At 45.6% G+C, this 11207-nt stretch overlaps 1 protein-coding gene across 4 annotated transcripts in view; it reads right to left on the reverse strand.

Moving 5' to 3' along the window:
- Positions 1 to 4783, reverse strand: part of GPCPD1 (glycerophosphocholine phosphodiesterase 1) — a 45466-nt gene extending 40683 nt beyond the window's left edge. The window contains exon 1 of one of the 4 annotated variants that reach the window (XM_035552844.2): positions 4592 to 4783. The gene's annotated coding sequence lies outside the window, so the exon portion shown is untranslated. Of the gene's footprint in view, positions 1 to 326; positions 557 to 3184; positions 4211 to 4591 lie in introns of those variants that run through there. The other 3 variants (XM_050709484.1, XM_050709485.1, XM_050709483.1) reach the window with 3 other exon arrangements.
- Positions 4784 to 11207: the final 6424 nt, after the last annotated feature.

The following is an 11207-nucleotide window of genomic DNA, read 5'->3' on the forward strand; positions in this document are numbered from 1 at the left end:
TGTGAGCTTGTGCTGCAAAGAGCTGCCCCCCAGCTTACGTCCCGCTTCCCCCCGGGTCAGCTTTTATTGGTACTGCAACTAAACCCTTGTGCAAGCAAGCAATGACCACTTGAATCTGACATCTCCCCATGAGATACACAAATCTTACCCAGTAAACATTCACACAGCACTACCAGCACTTCACTTTGGGGGAAAACAAAAAACAAAGAAACAAACAAACAAAAAAACACACAAGTGTTTCTCTCCCTAGAGATTCTTGCTTCTCCAACAGAAACAAGTTCATTTCCCCTCCACGCCACAGTCACTCTCACACACTTTGCCTTTACCTTTTACAGCCTCTGGAGGCTTCCCGAGGAGATGGTGCCCGCACAGCAGCAGCGCCCTGACTGAGCCCGGAGGCAGTGCTGCCCTGCCTTCTCAAGCTGGACTCGGAGAACCCTGCCCATCAGCCAGCCTCGCTGTGCACAACGCGCTGTCGGCAAGGCTTCAGGGCAGGGGCAAGTCAGCAGCTGAGAGGGCAGGGTCACATGCAGCCTTGGTTCCCTCGCTACAAGGCAGAGCTTTCCTCGGGAGGGGAAGCACTGTATTGCAGTTTCGGAAAACCACTGACTTGCCTTCATACACCCATAAGAAAAGCAACCAGAACTTTTAAGCACAGTAACCTGCATGCTGAAGAATAGAGAAACAGTTCTAATATGTCCCGTAAGCCTTTCCTTCACCAATCTTCTCCTCCGCATGGACACCTGAAGGAGTCCAAGAGTGGCAGGAGGCAACATACTTCCCTAAGTAATAGTTTCTCCTCTCCTCATTCTAGGAAGGCACCTCCAGAAGATGCAGACAAACAGCCATGTGCCCCTAAAGGCACTCGGAAGAAGAGAAAAGACAACATTTAACACTCTCCTTCCGGCATAACAGAGTCAACTATTAACATATCAAAATATCATAGCTTTTTTTTTTTTTTTTTTTTGAGGTAGCAAAGATTACAGAGGTCATCCTGGATGGGGAAGACCACGATAATTCTTTTTGCTGTAGTCAAAACATACCAGAACATGGACTTGATTAATTCCAAGCTTGGAGTTAACTTGAACATTCTGGCTTACGGGTCAGCATTTCAGGCTTATATAATAAACACCAAGTCATCTGGGACAATCCTGGAATATAATACCATAGCCTGCAGACACTGAACACATTGTAGCCTCAGAGAGTATCACAGACTTACAAGTCCAGAGGCCTCTAAGTTTCTTTTTTTTTTTTTTTTTTTTTTTTTTTTTTTTTTTTGTTATAAACAGGCAACTTTCAGAAGTAGGCAGGAAACATTTTAGGCAACTGTACTAAGACAGAACTCCATGAAAGGCTGACTTTATCAGCTGTGAGATGTCTGTAAGGACTGCAAGGTTGTTGGTGGAGTGTATATATATATACACATACATATATATATATATATATATATAGCAGGAAACTACGTATTCACATCTAATGGGGGGGGCAGAGAGGGGAAACAAACAGACCAACCCTCAGGAAATTCTTCATTAGCTTTCTAAAGAGGGGGAACAAATGGAAGATTTCTGTATTGAAAATAGTAAGACTTCAGAAAAAAGATTAAGATTAAAGGAAAAGCAAAATACTGCTCTTTCAGTACATCCAGCTTTGTAAACTCTGTTGTCTCTACGTTACATCTAATGGACTAAACCAACTTCATTTAAGCTCCTAGAAGCTAGATGACCCAGGCTGTGAGAGATTTGAGCCCTTTGCAGTGACTTTGTCCATTAAGGATAATCTATATTTGGCAAACTAACACTGAGAAAGCCAAAGAGAAGCAGGCTTATGCTGAAAGACACTCTGGGACACCTCTTCCCCACTTGCCTGCCCAAACCCTAAGCGGTGAACTACTGGCAGAAATGTCTGACGTAAAGCCACCATCCTGCAACTCTCCCAAATAACGTCACATTTAAGGATGACCCAGGTTGAGTCACCTTCCCTGGAGGTCTTCAAGGAATGTGCAGATGTAGAACTCAGTAGCACGTTTTAGTGGTGGACTTCAGCTCTAGGTTAAATGCTGGAGTAGATGATCTTAGAGGTCTTCTCCAACCTGAATTATTCTGTGATGACTGGATAAGACAAAACATAACCTTTTTCCCCCATGAGGATAAAACACAGCTTACCGAAGTAGCTTTTTAATGTGTTATTTTTTTAAAAAATATATCCAGCCATCTAAATTTACAGATAGGTATTTAATGGGATTTTTCAAAGGTGTTTAGATAGAAAACTTAATTAAAATTAGCAAGCTAAGTACCTGGGTACCAGATAATCACATAATGTACTTTAATACCTTCAATCATCTGGTCCTTAATGTAAGAATATTTTTAACCACTGTATTACTGAATTTGCTTAAATATCTGTAGGAAAATAACAGCCAATCGGTGTGCAGGCAGGCTCCTTCATACCGTTAGCACACATTTCATCACCAGTCCAGTGCAGACTACTGCAATACTGCAAAAAGTAAACATATGCTCAATTATTTCAAAATATCGCTACTCTCTTGCATACATAGATCAAAAGAGCAAGATCTGGAAGGCTGCTGTATCTTTGCTTGTATGTTCCTTGCTTTAAGCAGATATTCTCCACCTTAAAAGTACATACTGGCGAGACTTATCAGCGCCAAGCAGAGGTCCAGCTCCAGCCTGAAGCAGGGGAAAGGTGCCGCAATCCCAGCCAAGCCGTTCAACAGCTAGGAACGTGCGGTGGCAGGAGTGGGGCCGACGCAAGGCACTGCAGCCCTGAACCTCCCTCCCGTGGGAAGCCTGCGTTTGAATGCTACCAGGCACTGCGGGGGAAAGCACTGCACTTACGTGCTGCCTTCCTCCAAGCTGTGCTGTGCGCCGCAAGAGAAAATCTAGCACCTGTCAGAGCTGGTGCTATGCTCAGCACCACAGAAATAGGAGCCTAGCCAAAGAAAACTACTGTTTTAAGACACACTTTTGTCATTTTTACTCACAGTATTAGACTATCAACCAACCCGTGCTACTTCAGACTGTACTTTTAATATTTAAATGATATCGATTCAAATCTGATTAAACCTGTAATATATTAAAAAGATTTTGTTGCTTGTTGTTGCTCCTTAGAAGGAATCACAACATTATAAAACACATCTAAAGTACCAAATTATTGTAACTCAATTACATACCTGGTTAGCAACACCTGGGTTTTAGAGCAATGTCAGAGGACACTCTGAATTGTCAGGACACTGTCTGGCAACCGGAGGAGAATTTTTAGAAACAGTATTACAGCATCACCTCCCTCATCTCCAGCTGAGCCACCAGGCGGATCTTCCGCCCCCAAACGCCCTCCCCTCACCCTGACTGCACTGGAAAGGACGGCCACAAAGTCAGCAGCTCGCTCCTGCTGCATTGCAGCATTAGCACCGGACAGAAAACAAACTGGCACATGAGATTCGGACACACTGCTCTGGTCCAAAGGCAGGAATATTACCAACATGCCTCCTTCTCAACGTCAGCAGAGTCAAAGCCCGAGTGCTGCTTCCAAAACAAAACAGTGTCAGTTTTGTTTACAGTAATAGTGAAATATCTTGAAGATGCTAATTTCAGTATCTAGTTAGCCAGCTGCTTACAAGGCCAAGCCAGCTCTGGGAATCAAACACAAGATCCTTCACTGGCATGCTGGGTGACCAAAAAAATCTGCTTGGTTCTAAGCAACAAAAACTTGAAGGTTTGCAGCATTTCTCCAATTCCTGTGCAGGCAGCACGGACAAGAGCCTGTGTTGCCTCAGCTGTGCTAGAGCAGTTTTTCACACAAAGTTCTTGAAAAAAAGACAGGAAATGGGTTGGGGTGCATTCGCAAGAACACCGAAACAGCCTCCGCTGGATTTATTTCTTCGGCGAAACGTTCATTATGAACACGCGACTGACAAGGGCTCAACCACGCGGAACAGAATATAAAAAAAATAAATAGAAAAATAGAACTTGACGATTCCCTATAGTTATGCACAGCGTAGAAGAGACACTGTGCGTTAGGAACCAGCTCTGAGGGCGCTGCCCCCCCCCCTCCCCAAGCACCTCAGCGCCAACCGCCGCCAACGGCCGCTCTCGCGCCGAGCCCGGGGGGGGGTGGGGGTGGGGGTGGGGGTGGGGGGGGGGAAGTGGGACGCACGCGGCCACAGACCGGTTCCAGCCGCCCCCGGCCGAACCGGGCCGGGGAGGGAGGGAGGGGCGGGGCGATGCGGCCCCACGTGACGGCCCCTCCCGTCCCCGAGGCCCCGCCTCTCTCCGGAGGCAGCCAATGAGAGCCCGCGAGGGGAAAGGAGGGCAGCGGGGTTTCCTCGAAAGCTCTGCGGAGGGAGCGTGGCCTCCCAGAGGAGGCGTGGCTTTGCACGAATAGGCGTGGCCTGAGAGGAGGGGGCGTGGCCATGCCTCAGGAAGGGGGCGTGGCCCGGCCTGAGGGGAAGGGGCGGCTACGGGGGGCAGGGGGTGCAAAGGGCCCCGCGCCTCCCCTCGGCCGGGCACCGCCAGCCCCCGCCCCGGGACCTCCGAGGCCCAACCGCTCCCCTCCCGGTCCCCTCCCGTAGCGGACTGACCTGCCCCGGGCTCCGCTCCCGGCTCTCCGGCCCCTTTGTGCGGCGCCGCCCGCGCTCCCTGCCCCTCCTCCCGCCGCCGGGAGCCGCCGCCGCCGCCCGGGGCCGCCTGACAGAGCGGGTGGGGGAAGGGGGAGGGGGGGGGGCGCGGCGCGGCGGCCACCGGCTCCCAGCTGCCCCCGGCCGAACCGGGCCGGGGAATGAGGGGCGGGGCGGGGCGGCCCCTTGTGACGTCACCCCGGCGGTTGCGTCACTCGCCGGAGGCTTCGGCCCCGCCCCCTCCGCTCGCGGCAGCCAATAGGAAGCTGGGCTTCTGCCTCGACAGCGATGGAGCCGCGAGGGGGTGTGGCCACATTTGGAGGGCGTGGTCAATACGAAGGGGGCGTGGCCTACCCGAGGGCCGTGGTCGGCTAGGGTGGCCAGGTCTACCTGGGGGTGGCGAGGTCTACCCGGGGACCGTGGCCATGCGGTCCGTTTCCCTCAGGGGACCGACGGCGGGAAGCGGCTCTGTCGCTGAGGCGAGGCGAGGCCGGGCTGGCTTCCATCTTGTTGCCCGCCCCTCTTGGTCCCCTTTAGGCAGGGTTGGGGCTCTGGTAGCCAGCCTGCCGGCATGAAGGCTGCCCAGGGGATGGGGATTTCCCATTTCCCTGTAGCTGCTAGGGGGATTTGATCTCTTAGGCAAGCCACAATGGCAGTTTTTTGGAGCACAAGCACCACACAGCAGTCATTTGCTGAGGAGAGCCTTGGTCTCGGTGGATCTGACCATGGCTGCAGCCTCCCACGCCACAGAAACACAGGGCGGCAGCGCTCGTGTTCCCCTGCCCACCCGTGATTACCCCGCTGTCCTGCAAGCACTGCTTTGTTGTCCACACAGGACCAATTCCCCCCATTGCACAAGCAAAGGAGCTGTCATGGCACAGCTAAAAACATGCCTCTGCAGCAACAGCCGCAAAGCGAAACGGTGTGGGAGTGCCCATACTGGAATTTTGGGACCGCGGGCAGAGCTTAAGCTTGTTTTTTGTGTCTGGTTTAGGGCAGCTGAGATGCCTGCATGAGGAAAATGAACGCACAGGGCTTTGCTGCCCTAAAAGGCAGCGCTGTGTTCTGCACTATCATCACCTCATGGCCTACCTGAGACCTGATTTTCCTTCCGAGAAAAGGAGTATCCTATTGGAATTTACTCAATAAAGTATTGAGAAAAGAATTTCCTCTGCGTTTTTGAGGGAGCTTGCAATCAGTTTCGTAGCAGTGCTATGGAGCTGTGATAGTATGGCCAGCCCTGTCACTCTCACAATAATAAACTTGCATAAATAGTTTGTTAGGGAACTTGTTTCTGCTTTATACAACTTGTGTCAGTTGACAAAGAAGCTGCAGTTTGAGTATACCGTGAAACCACTTATCCTCTGTCTTACGTTAGGAGCTAGCGCCGTAATAGGTATGCTGCTCTGTGCTGTCCTTCTAGCTGCTCTTTAAATAAATATATGGCTCTTTTCCACTCATTCATTCCCTGCAAATCCAGACATGTTTCTGAGCAATTTGTGGCATACACCTAGATGTTGTAGGGAAAATTAATATTAATATCAGATGTTACTTACCAGTAAAGTGTGTAATATTTCCAAGTTGTTGAGGTCTTCATGTGACTATTGCAAAATTGGAGTACCTTGCTTAAATGAGAAAAGGCACGGGGAGGTTAGCAGTAAATGGATATGATGGCTGAAATCAGTTTGTGCCAAAGCCAAAGGGAGAGGAGGAATTCATCTGGGTAAGGAGGATAGAGGGTTGGTGAAGTGTTTGTTGGAAAGCAAGGTTCTTGTTAAACGTGAATATGAACTACTGTAGTTACAAACCCTTGGTAATTAAGTAAACATTAGGAACCATCACTTCTATGGCTGTAATCAACACTGGGCTGAAGAAAGAGGGAAGGAAGAAACTATAGAGAAAATACTATTTAGAAAAGTAATTACCTTCTTGATGTAGTTTTTTTTTTTCTTGCCCATTTTTAAGATTTATTAGTTCAAGTAATTTTTTTCAAAGCAGGGAGAGAAATGAATACTTTCAAGCATGCTTGGGTGAGTTATATTTTTCAAAAGTAGGCCTTTGATATGGTGCCAGCATCACGCTAAAAAATTGTACCATTAAATTTTTGTTATAACCAGAGGTGCAACATTTGGTCTCTTTCAGCTCTAGTATGTACTCAGAAAAACCACCTGTATCCTGTCAAAACTATTATTGCATTTCCTACAATAGTTTAATATGGCCAAAAATTGAAATTTAAGCCTTAAATGTATTCAAAAAATACGTATCCATTTTATTAAAGATTCTACATCTCCCTCCTTATTCGCTAAGTTATGAGAAACTAATACAATCTGCTCAGTTGAAATGCTTAGAGAATTATTTTTTTCTCTCCTTATAAGGTTTCAGTTAGAAGCTGACATTCTTTCAACCAAACCATTTTTTATTTCTTCAGGTATCTTCAATAATTTATATTTATTCATTTGTAAAGAATGCTAATAGGAATTTCTTTGGTGCATTAAGAGAATCAGCTGATTCCAAACAGCAGGATTTGTCAGACAACTTTCAAGCACTACTTTTCTTTCTAATGGTGACTTGAGTTTGTCAAAATCTAAGATGATGTTCTCTGTTTTGTAATCGATAGGCTTTACAAAGGGAAGACTTTTTTGCTTTATGATTCATTTCTCTGGACAATTAATGTTACCATGATTGCATCACTAGGTTTGAGGTCATCTACTCTCTTTGCCTCAACTTGTGCGATCCCTATCTTGCCTTGTTCTGAAGCCTTTCACTGATGTATAATTTTCAGTAACTTTATTCCTATAAATAATACCACTGCACTACTTCTTAGCCTTACCAAACCAAACCAACTGATTAAGAATAACGATTAAGCTTGTGCACAGTGTAAATTAGAGCAAGTAGGGAGAAGGTGGGATGGGAAATATTGCTATGTCTAGGCTTAACCTGAAAAAAAAGAATCTACATTAATTAAGTTTGCCTGCGGACATTTTATTTTTTTTGTCCTTCCTTGAGGAGCTGCTGCAATATGGTTGGGTCAGATAAGGTCATATGTGCCTGCCGTGTCAGAGCAAGCAAGTCTCAGCTGTTCCTTATGATAATATAAAACTGAAATGTAATTAGAGCACATAGATGAGTTTATAGAACTTTTCTTAAGCATCTGTCCAAAAAAAATAAGATTGGTGCTCTGCTTTTCTTATTTACATAGCAATAAAATGAAAACAAAGGAAATGGGGTTTAATATCATACAGCCTTAGATGAATTGAGTTGCTGTTTGCAAAAAGTCCCAAGGCGATCCAGAAAGACATGGCTCCAAGATCTGCTTCAAGTGTGCAAACACAAGCTGTCTATTCACGTGTGAGCAATGAAAAGCTCGTCTCCCCTTTTCCACTATAGTAATTTAAGAGTTACTCAGAGAACTTGGCCACCACTGTCTGGCAAGCTGCTGTCTTTGTTCCTGCGACTATCAAACCTGTACTGAAAAGGCACTAGGGAAATGCCTCTGAGGTTTTTTGTCCACTTCTGTAGCCCATGTAATATTTTCTTCAGCTGCCAGAATTAAAGATTCAACCTACAAATCAAGCTTAATTTCAAAGTATAAGCAGTTATGATTCGACGTTCACAGTCTTTCTACATGCTCCCTCCTCTCTTCACAGTTTGCATTAGCAATTCCACTGCCACCAGTGCTTGCAGCTGATGAAAGCTGTGCGTATTGTGATGAATTGCAGTCCCTATCGTACTCTACTTGATTTTCTGCAGTTGTCCTGGCTCTGATGGGTTATTGTGAATAATAAAAGCTTGTAAAATTATGCAAATTTATGCACAGCATTAGGCATGCAGTACCCAGTTAGAAAGGATGCTATTTTTTTAATCCTTTTGTAGAATCACTTATTCTTGAAAATGCACTTCTGACTTTTTCTGTCACTGAGAATATTGCTGTATCATTATCTCGTGGAATTTGGACAACTTACAGACACTGTAGAAAAGTGATGCTATGAGACTGGAAGGTATGAAGCAAGCATAAAAAATTCAAGACAGTAGAACTGCCATCAGCATGGCGAAAGCCTCCTAGTCTCATGGAGAATGACGAGGAAGGATTAATAGAAAAGTGTCTGTTGTACAATGGCATTTTCTATGTAATATATGCTATAATACTGTGTAATATCATTTGCTCTGTGGACAAATTGGCAGCTGGGGAACATAGAAACACATCAGAGAAGTGGGTGATAAGAATTAAGAAATAAATAAAATAATAATAATAAAAAAAAACTTCTTTTAAATGGATGCAATGGGGAAACCTAGAAGGTAAGTCAAAGGTGTGGAGGGAGTGGAGGAATGCTGCTGTAGATGTGCAGGAGCACATTTAATAACAACACCCTTAGGTGGTTACTGTTAACGATTAGCAAATTCGTGACATGAAAAAGAATAGTTACAGATATCCTGCTTTCTCCTGCAGAAGATTCAGTCATTTGCAAATGATGTTCATTTTCATGTAACATTGTCTACAACTGGTGTCAGATTATACAACAGAAAATTATCCCCTCAAAACCCGCATGTTAATACAAGGTTGCAGAAATGAGATTTTGATTGAAAAGAAGACATTGTAATCTAGTCTTCAAGGTGCCTAAGAACGATTTGCTTCTTGATCTAAGCTTTTTGATAGTTGCTAAAATGAAACACGTAAGTTTTATGGTGAAGCATTTAAACGAAGAACTGAAGTATCAGACCATCAAAGCACCACATCTAAACTGGCCAAAAGTGACTACTAATACGATACTTTTTTGTTTATAAAAATGAATATATAATGAGTTATCTAGTAAGTTTTATATATAAATTTAACTTTATATATATACACACATGTATATATGGTATTGTGTAACTCCCAGCTCTGTCTGCGTGCCAGCTACAAGCCACTCTTCAGCCACTTGTATGAACCTTCCTGTGTTCCTCCAGCCTCCATCTGGTTGTCTCTGAAGTTACGATCAAGAGCTCCCACGCTCCTTTTGCCAGCAGCACCCATTTCACCGTGTCGGAGACAAGCATGCCCAGCAGATGAAGAACAATGGCAGCTGTGGAATATGACACTGATAGTGTTAGGTTTCTTTGCTTTGTTTTGGTTTTATCGCAAGAACAGGGAGGAACACCTGCCCTAATGCAAGGAGAGGGTGGTTTCCTGTGATAGCAGGCATGTATGACTCTGTTGTGGTTCAAAATCCGCTTTCAAAGGTCGTGTTTGCGTTTTACATGAAATGTGTGACTGAATTTTATGCTTTGCCAGGTAACAATAGTAGTGGTGCAAGTGCTTCCTTTGGACTCTGCAGGTCAGGGCTAGTGATAATGCTGGGCAGCAGTGTGCTGGTGCCCCGTGCTCCTCAGGGGTGAAGGATACTGGTGCTCCCAGTGCCCATGTGAACAGCAAGGGGGCCAACAGGGGCAGAAACGTGCCACTTCGTATTGTCTGCTGGAGCTCTACTTCCAGACTGAATGTTTCTTCAAGTATGCCTTTAATGAAGGTACTTACATAAAGAAAGTAAGTGGGGGACCTCAAATTCAACAGGGGCAAAAGTTAGCTTTTCCTGTCCTCTTATGCTTTTGTTCCCCCTCCATCCACGACAGAAATACGTGTTTAAGTTTCAGTCATTGACATGACATTCTGTAAAAGCACAGCATTAAAAATGTCTAGAATTAAGACTTTCAAAGCCAACAAGATACAAACCAAGAAAGCCTTTGGAGCAATTCTCACTCTTACTATACTCACTGGAAAGAAGTAACAACTCCCACCTCCCAACTTCTGCAGATACATATGAATGTATGTAGCTGTAAAGATGACAACATCCCTTGTTTTGCAAACCCAGACTGACTTGCAAGTGGGCTGTTGCTCCAGCTGTGTCTGACAGTTCTCCCCAGTGTGTGTGCTCACATAAAGCTGCTCCCAAGCTCGCCATTCACATTTTTGTGAAAGCTTTAAAAATTGAGAGCAACCACAATCAAGATGTAAGATCAGTGATAAAAGTGACATGCTGTACAGCTGAACAATGCATAGCCTTGGTGTAACAGCAGCAGAAACTGGTTTATCAGGTTCACCCCAGACACATAAAGGATAGGTAGTCCTTTAAACAGTACAAAATCTGTTGGGATATGGGCTGGTTTTCTCACCAAACAAAAGAGTACCAGGACGAGTAAAACAAAAGCTGTGAAATCTGGGCTGCAGCTGGTACTAGGCAGTGAGATCTCAAGAGTGAGCTTGTTGGTTGGGTGTGAGCACTCTTTTCTGAGAATCATGGACAAGGGCTGGAAATATCCCTGGCTGCTCTCGGCTGTGAAACCACAAGAGGCCGAGGTGTGCCCGAGGACTGGCCGTATCCCCGGCCTGTGCACAAAGGCAGCATGGATGAAGCTGTGGCTGAGGGGCCGCAGGCAGAGGACCAATTAATTAAAATGTGCAAGGCTCTGCTTTGGTGATGCCAGTGAGATTGCAGCCCTGAGATTGCAGCCATTCACGCCCCAGGGAAACTACCTGGCGCTGGAAAACAGGGCTGAAGGAGCAGCCCTCGGTGCTGTCTCAGCCCTTCCTCTCAGGACCTGACCT

Source organism: Cygnus atratus, chromosome 3, assembly GCF_013377495.2.
Source record: "Cygnus atratus isolate AKBS03 ecotype Queensland, Australia chromosome 3, CAtr_DNAZoo_HiC_assembly, whole genome shotgun sequence".
NCBI lineage: Eukaryota > Metazoa > Chordata > Aves > Anseriformes > Anatidae > Cygnus > Cygnus atratus.